This window comes from Nansenia antarctica (genome assembly GCF_963989245.1).
Source record: "Nansenia antarctica genome assembly, chromosome: 13".
NCBI classification, from domain to species: domain Eukaryota; kingdom Metazoa; phylum Chordata; class Actinopteri; order Argentiniformes; family Microstomatidae; genus Nansenia; species Nansenia antarctica.
In genome coordinates this window covers 28,131,961-28,141,109 of record NC_137683.1, presented here as the reverse complement: position 1 = coordinate 28,141,109, position 9,149 = coordinate 28,131,961, and the positions used below count along the sequence as shown (strand labels likewise).

The following is a 9,149-nucleotide window of genomic DNA, read 5'->3' as shown; positions in this document are numbered from 1 at the left end:
CTGTCCTCCCTCTGTTCCTCTCTCCTCCTCTGCCACCCCCCAACCAGCCCTGTGCCATGCACCACAGCCCCGGTGGCCTTTACCCCCCCTGCTCTCTGAGCCAACACAAATGAACACTATGAGGGGGAAATCACCCCAGACCTGAGCCTTAAAACGCTTACGTAACATAACCCACCGGGCCATTCAGAGAGCTGCTCTCCCAGTCCGGGGTCGCAGTCGCACCACCTCCGACCTACTGTATGTTGCTGAGGAAACTTCTCTGACAAGCAGGTCATTGGGTGAGCCAAAAAAGGTACGAGTGGCCTCATAGGAGACATCGAGCAGATGAGCTATGAGCTATGACTTGAAGTCTTTGAGGGAATCGTTGGGTCCTCCATTGGGTCCTCCATTAGGTTACTTGATACAGGGTTCCTACAAGTTTCAACAAGTCAGATGTAAGACCTTTTTAGACCTTTTTTTAGACCACTTTGAATAGAATTTTACTAGACCTATTCGTGACACCATATGAGAGCTTTTTGTCATCCTCGAGGTGACGAAATTAGGGATTTCACTGCCATACAGACAAAAAAGGAAGCGAATTGGCATTTTTTGGGTTCCAGCTTGATTGATTTCCGCGTAAATAGATGTGGTCGGACTGATTTCCTTGCAGGATCTCATCTTTATGACCTAGCACCTAATTTTTAGACCGAATAAGTGAAGATTGAGACCTTTTTAGGACTTATAAGTTGGATTGCTGGATTTTAGACTTTAAGGCTTTTTAAGACCAGCACGGGAACCCTGATTGTTGAGTCCCTCCATTAGGTCTTGATAAATCAAAACAGAACAAATACACAACAGACAGTGACTGACTATGAGTGACTTTAACATTACATTTCATTGGACGCGATTTCGTACGACATACCCTAATTCTCAACAACTGCAATCATTGTTCTTTTATGATGTCACAAATATCTCCCTGTAATCTAATCATGGTAGCAAATCTAGAAGCTACCGGTTGGTTCTTTATGGCTAGGGCTGTCAATCAAACCTTCGCAAACTCTTTTTATGGACAAAGCAGAAGGATCTGTCTGATGACACGCCTCATCAGCCCAGAGAGGCCTGGGGGAAGAACACCCAGAGAAAAGCTGACTGCACATCCGTTAAGCTTGGCTCCGAGGAGCTGTTTACTACACACACTTACAGGCCTACACACAGGGCCTATCTTGGGCTGGCTCAATCCTGATATAGACTTGAAATGCACACTGCTTTAACACAGGTTTAGGTACAGAGACAGTGACTCATCTCAACAATGTGCTGCATGCTTGTATAGCCTTGACAAACTTGAACTTGAGGAACTATGATGTCGATCTTATGGTCCAAAGTTGGCTGCGCATGAGACCGGCCATTCATATGTGGGCAATTTAAGTAGATAAACATCAAATCATATACACTCATAAACGGAAATCCCCATGGTTGACTCAACTAGATCCTTAGAACGCCTTAGAATCAGGCCAGGGTGCTGTTTCATTTTCATTTTGAATATGTGGAGGAACAGATCTTAAGCCTATTGTTGGCAATGGCATTAGGTAAAGAGTTACAGACTATAGATTCATTTTTATTTAGGCTAACTCCTGGATTAGAATGCTGACTTCACTGCTGATTATAAATATGTACACTACTAACCACTCTCCAAAACACACTACTGTACCTTGATCTCTGACTGTCATGAGGGTATAATGATGACTACCCCTCTTGTACCTATGTGTCATGTTATAGCCAAACACTGTATTTGGGATGTAGAAATGTTCAGTTTTGTGTCATCAACAGAGCCCGTCGACTTGTTACCATGCATACCTGCAGGATGGCTTAGAGAGCACCTTGGAAGGTGTTAATCTTGTTTACAAGATTACAGAACCAAATCTGTCTTTCCTCGTGTCGGCACGTTTCTCTGGGGGCCAACGTGACGGCGATCGTGCCTTTAGTCCTGGCCGGTGAAATAGAAAGATACATCCACATCCACTGACCTAAAAAAGCCTTCCTTATTATGTCCGACTTGGAATGAAATGAATAATGACCTGATAATGACATGGTCATCGTGATCATCAGAAAAACGTGACAGGTTCGTTTTTCATGAACACACACACACACACGTGTAAACCTGGTTACATTTGATGAATCCTACTAATTATAGGCTACAGTACAACTGTTAGTGGGATTTACTCTACTGATAATTACGCTGTTATTAAACACCTGTCACTGTTGGTATTCATGCTTATCACGTATATTATATTCTGTATGCAATGCGCTTGAATAACACAAAACATTAAAAATAGCTATTGAATCAATAAACCAGGTACAGATTCTCCAGGGTTCAAAGCTTGCTGAGGGATAAACGACTGATGCTGGTAGAATACTCAAACCAAATAAACCAAAAACGCTCTTAAGTACTATAGTTGCGTTATTTCCACCATCAACTTCACTAAACACCACTGTCCCAGAGAGGATGTCAGTTAACGTGACGTTAGAATTATACGGTTCTATCTCCATTTTTGGCAAAATTGAGTTTTTTACATAATCTGATCCATGGCATTAGGTGTTTATTAATGCCTGTGAGGTGTTCTTTTTAAAATGTTGACATTTTTTTGTTAGTAATTCATAAAATACAAAGGTTCCATCTCACAAAACATAATGGAATATAACAACTTTGATGCTCAATATCTCTGAACTGCCCTAAACGGAGATAGAACCTTATCATTCTAAACGGAGATAGAACCTTATCATTCTAAACGGAGATAGAACCTTATCATTCTAAACGGAGATAGAACCTTATCATTCTAAACGGAGATAGAACCTTATCATTCTAAACTCACGGGATGTCAGTAGGTAGATAGATACATACCTTGCGCAGACACTCATTCGCCTGCCGGTACCAGTTCTCTCTCTCTCTCATTCTCAGCAGCTCGGAGTTGGAGGAGCGTTTCCAGGGTTGCCAGATGGGACTAACAATTTCCAGCCTAACCACAGTCTTAAAAACCGCTAAATCCACCAAAAACCACCAGCCCAAAACCTATGGTCAGAAAACCGCGGATAACTATAGGGCAGGTGCCCATCTCCTGCCCCCTAAACTGTATGTCTGTTGCCAATTATGTTTGTAAAAAAATAAATGTAAAAAAAACCTGCACATTGTATGTAGCTACGTTTTTTTGTTTTTGTTACTTCACTTCATATTGTAACTTTCAAGCACTGACATTTTGATACCGCCTAAATGCTATTTATCCAGCCCAACCGTCCAAATGCTTTTTTTCCCCCGGCCCAGTGTGATCAAAAGTAGCCCATTCGGCGGGAACACGGCCCATCTGGCAACCCTGAGCGCTGTGATCGTACCACGTGACCCTACCGCTCTTTCACGTGATTATTACTGTGAGATGTAACAATCTAGCCGCGGCACTGGTAACAATTTAATTGTAGCTTGTAAAACAGTGGAAACAAACACTCAGACTTTCTGTAAATGTTGTTTGCAATACATCCCACAGAACTATGTATAACAAGTCAAACTTGGCACGTGAATCATTTGAGTGAATGTTGGTGAGCAAAACTAATTAGGGCGCAATTAAAACAATTAGCCTACACCAGTCAAACGAATTGACCCATATAAGCGTCATTTCCTCGATAATTGCCATCCATCGCCCTTTGCATTATGAATGCAAATGAATGCACTTACCGTACCCTAGTGGCAGTAATAAGTAAGGGATAATGGAAGACAATTCAAATACACCAGTAACATAATAAATGATTGTTAATCTGTCCAGATTGTGTTCATCTTGATCCGTTCCGTTATGCTTGAGTGACCTGTTTGTTTTTAACTGAGTGACGTGTGTTATTATTTGACCTTGCTGTGATTTCATGTCGCTTTGTTCCTCTCGCATGTTTATTCTATACTAACCCCTAAAGCCTTGTTAATGTGACCGTGACCTACCTATGTTTGTTCAAAGTCTGTCCATTTGTCCCTGACAAATCGTGACGTTAGAATGATAAGGTTCTATCTCAATTTTTTGTCAACATTTAGTTTTTTACATAATCTGATCCATTAGGTGTTTATTAATGCCTGTGTGGTGTTATTTTTAAAAAATGTTTACATTTTGGAGTTAGTAATTAATAAAATACAAAGGTTCCATCTCACAAAACATAATGGAATGTAAAAACTTTGACGCTCAATATCTCTGAACTACCCTAAACGGAGATAGAACCTTATAAGCTCACGAAATACAACATTTTACTGTGATATATAACCGGTTGCTGAACAGTCTCAGGTGGTATTTATTGCACTTTATTCATGCAAAGATAAAACAAAATGCACACGGATACAAAATGCACACGCTTCCAGTCAAAAAAACAATAAAGGCAACAAAACAACCCTAGGCTAAATATGTATTAGGAGTAAGTTTGTATAACCAAAGAGACATGTTTAAATCATTGTTGATGTGATAGTTTAAACACCCTTCTTCTGACTGAACATTCCTTGTCTTTCTGTGCTGTATGACCACAAATGTTTTAGCATACAAACTACTGTGTCCCTTGCTGTAAGCATTCCAGTTTAAACAAGAGATGAGAACTGCAATCTTTGGTAAACGAAACCTAATTCTTGTGGTCTCAGTGATACTCTAGGTCACTCAGTCAAAACATACCGTAATCCCACATCAAACACATCTAACAGAACTATTAGGCCTACACTAATGTAATCAGCTAGCTGATTGTTACTCCTTTTCTGAGGCCTCTTTGTCATGAGTGTCCTTAGCAGCCTGTGGTGTATCAGCCAGGGGCTCAGATGTGGAGGTCTCGTCTGGTGTGACCTCCTCCAGTGAGGCTGTGAGTTGCTGAGGGCCTTCCTGTTCGCCAGCCTTCTCCGTGGTTTTGGGCGCCGCGTCAGCTTTCACCTCCACCTTCTTCTCCGCCTTCTCCCCCTTCTTACCCTCCTTCTTCTCAACTTTCTCCTCAGCCTTCTTCTCTGTTTTGTCCTCCACTTTTTCCATGGGAGGTAGAGTCAGCATGACTGAGTCTGAGGAAACATAATGAGTCAAATGTTTGAAACATAGTTTTTTAGCATCACGCAATGACTCAACCTCAATTTAAAGCAATGGCTTGTTGCAAGAATAAGGAATTAACTCTTTGCATGTTTGACTGGGCTTCTTTGAATACTGAATGATTTTTGCTGAGTGTTCTGTCTGTCTGTCTGTCTGTCTGAGTGTTCTGTCTGTCTGTCTGTCTGAGTGTTCTGTCTGAGTGTTCTGTCTGTCTGTCTGTCTGTCTGAGTGTTCTGTCTGAGTGTTCTGTCTGTCTGTCTGTCTGTCTGAGTGTTCTGTCTGAGTGTTCTGTCTGTCTGTCTGTCTGTCTCAGTGTTCTGTCTGAGTGTTCTGTCTGAGTGTTCTGTCTGTCTGGGTGTTCTGTCTGTCTGTCTGTCTGTCTGAGTGTTCTGTCTGAGTGTTCTGTCTGAGTGTTCTGTCTGTCTGTCTGTCTCAGTGTTCTGTCTGAGTGTTCTGTCTGTCTGTCTGTCTGTCTGTCTGTCTGAGTGTTCTGTCTGAGTGTTCTGTCTGAGTGTTCTGTCTGTCTGTCTGTCTCAGTGTTCTGTCTGAGTGTTCTGTCTGTCTGTCTGTCTGTCTGTCTGTCTCAGTGTTCTGTCTGAGTGTTCTGTCTGTCTGTCTGTCTGTCTGTCTGTCTCAGTGTTCTGTCTGTCTGTCTGAGTGTTCTGTCTGTCTGAGTGTTCTGTCTGTCTGAGTGTTCTGTCTGTCTGTCTGTCTGTCTGTCTGAGTGTTCTGTCTGTCTGTCTGTCTGTCTGAGTGTTCTGTCTGTCTGTCTGTCTGTCTGTCTGAGTGTTCTGTCTGTCTGAGTGTTCTGTCTGTCTGTCTGTCTGTCTGTCTGAGTGTTCTGTCTATGTTCTTTTTGCCATATAAATGCATCATGGTGGAGACACACTGTGGTGCTGTTGTGGTTATCTGTCTTCTCACCCTTTCTCTTCTGCATCTTCTTTCCAGTGACGGTTGTCTTCTTCTTCTCCTGTGGCGTGTTAGGCCCAAAGTGGACGTTCCCTTCGGAATCAGTCAGATATGACGTCCCTCCCAAGTCACCCGTGCTCTCGGTTGTAATCAGCTGGCAGACAGAGAACGTTTTGTGGTTAGACACTGACACACATGCAAACGAACACACAACATTTGTCCTTTTAAAATAGCTATCTTTCTCTGTGTAAATCAAAGTAATGTCAGCTACTTACCCAAAGATATAATAGATTTCTCAAGTACTGTTTTTCAGTATGTCATGTTTGAAAATTAACTGTACTTGAAAGACTGGTGGCTTTTGGAATCACTCAATAGATCATTAATAATAATAATAATGATTATAATAATAATAATGATGATTATGATTATAATAATAATAATAATAATAAAGAGATTGAGAGATCACTGTAATCTTTCCTAATGTGATTTATTCATGTCAAAAAGACCTCAATTCTAATGTTTGACCCTATGACACGCGTGATGTCTGTTTGACAGAATCACTCAGTCTCTCTCTTTTGTCTACAGCCAAGGGGGATGTAGCTCAGTGGTAGAGCGCATGCTTCGCATGTATGAGGTCCCGGGTTCAATCCCCGGCATCTCCACTGCTTTAATACATTTCTTTGACAGGGTACTTGTACTCTGCGACGACAATAAAGTTCAATGTAATCTAACCCAACCTTACTGCGTCTAGAAGCCGAGAGTGCAGCTCTTTATACACACACACACACACACACAATAGCCTAACGCAGAAGAGCTCACATTACTCACTGCAGTGACTGGAGCCTGGAGTACTCTTTAGTCAGATTGTTCATTATGCTAGCTTTGCTCTGTGAAGCTTCCCACACCCTGGCCTCTACATGTTGGAGGTATGTGAGAGGCATTACGTTCGGGTGGCTTGACCCTTTGTTTGTTTTAATGTCATTATAACCACATTCTCCTAGTCTACCGCCATCTATCTTTTCCGGTCAATGAATCTAAATGGGAGTTCTGACTCACACATGCACACAGGCACACGCCCACACCAACACCATGAAACGGGCTCTCCCTTACATAAAGGCGTGACTAAGATTTTCTAAGAACTTTCTGTCTATACATAAACAAACGTGTGTCATCACGTGTGTCATATGGGCCCAGTTGTTCAAAACCTTTAATCTGGATCAGATTGATCCCGATTCTTTTCTCTGATCCAGGATCAGAACGACCTTGATCCTGGTATCAGAGAAAAGAATCGCAGTCATTCTGATCCAGATTAAAGGTTTTGGACAGCTGGGGCCATGGGGACTGCTCCAGTCAGTTTGGGACACTGTTACTTTATGACACGTTACTGTTGATGACACGTAACTGTTTATGACACGTAACTGGGGGTAAATTCTTGATGAGACAACATGTATTGGTGCATGGACCGAGGTTGACACTGAGGATTAGGGTTTTGTGCTTACCTTTCACACACATGTAGGGCAGAGGAAGGTGAGGAGGTTGTTGTGGACATGAGGAGGTTGTGGTGGACATATACTGTACTATAGGTGCAGTTGGTGGAATGTTTTGAGGGACAAAGTTCAGTTCAAGACGGGGGGGGGGTGGCTTCTGTGTGTTCAGACCAGACCTGGGTCAAGGTTGTACATCAAACACACAAACTAATGTCATTGTAAGAGAGAAAAACAGATACTATTTTGACCCAGGTCTGGTTCAGACAGAAGGGAGGAGGTCTTCATGCTGATAGGTAGAAGAAGCCCTCATGGCCTTCAAAGACATGAGGGGCTGCAGACAGAATCACACGTGTGACTAGGAGTGGATGGTGAACAGGAGTGGATGGTGAACAGGAGACCGGAGAGTGAAAAGTGAAGAGTGAAGAGTGAAGGGGGAGGGAAGAGTGAGGAGTTTGTGATGTCATACAGGGAACACAAGACACAAGTGAACCCACACAGGAGAGGAGATGAGGGAATACATGCTCTTTTTTTATTAGTCCTTGTCACATGACAGGGGGCAGAGGAAGTGAAGCAATAAACTACTCAGGGACAGAGGGTGTGACATCATAATCACTGCGTAGTGACAGTGGAGATGATATCATAATCACTACTGAATGACAAGTGGACGTGACATCATAATCACTACAAAGTGACAGTTGACGTGACATCATAATCCTGACTAAATGACAGTGGAGTTGACATCATAATCACAAAACACAGCGATGGTGAATGAAATGGAACAAACATAAAACAACAGAATCTATTCAAATTCTCCATTACAGTAAAATGTTCCTTAGTCCACACTGGTAGAGCATCTATTCTCTGTCTCGCCTTCACTCTGGTTTGTCTTTATTTCGAGGCAACACCTCAAATGACTTTCATCGTATTCCTTTCATTAAAATTGACCTATTGAGTGGTCAAAACTTGCAGTTACAGTTTGTTCATTTGTTCATTTACAGTCTGTTGCAGTTAATTCATTCAAATTGCACAAATATCTTTCTCGACCTGGCTTTTTCCGAACTTAACACAGACAAATTAAGTGATAGAAACATAATCGTAATGTTTGGGAGGAGAGGCTATAAACGTGTGTCACAACTACAGGCTTACAATGCAGGATGGTCAACCTATAGTTGATGTTGATGTCGTGTTAATGTTTGGGTTTTTAAGAAATGTGAATTCTGAATGATGAAATGCTTAAACCACTCTTGGATTTCTTTCTTGAATCTTTCTGACATTTCACGCTCACAGTTAACATAGTACACTTTTTTTTTTAGAACTATAGATAAATAGACTAACCGAAAAACCATCTCAACAAATGCTCAAGACTGTCAGGCATTATGTAAATTTCTGTCTTTCTTCTTATTTTTTTATTTTATGTTTTTCTTTGTTTTTATACATATTTACGATCGGGGTCTCCCTTATTTTTTCTTGCCGCTTGACTCGTCGTGGATGAACACACTTCCGGTGAATTCGGCGCTCTCCGTGCCGTACTTGTTCTTCACCAGGATGGTGTACTTCCCGAGTCCTGCGTGTTCACCGTGGTGATGGTGAAGCTGGCGAACTTGCCCGCCTCGAACTTCAGGATGTAGTGGTCGTCTGACACCATCTCCCTCTCGTTCTTCAGCCAGGTCACCTCCGGCACGGGGTCGCCCGA

General features: G+C 42.1%; 1 protein-coding gene across 1 annotated transcript in view; it reads right to left on the bottom strand.

Annotated features, from left to right (window-relative positions):
• chmp5b (charged multivesicular body protein 5b) overlaps positions 1-9,149 on the bottom strand; it is a 495,962-nt gene that overhangs the window by 350,756 nt on the left and 136,057 nt on the right. The window lies entirely within an intron of this gene.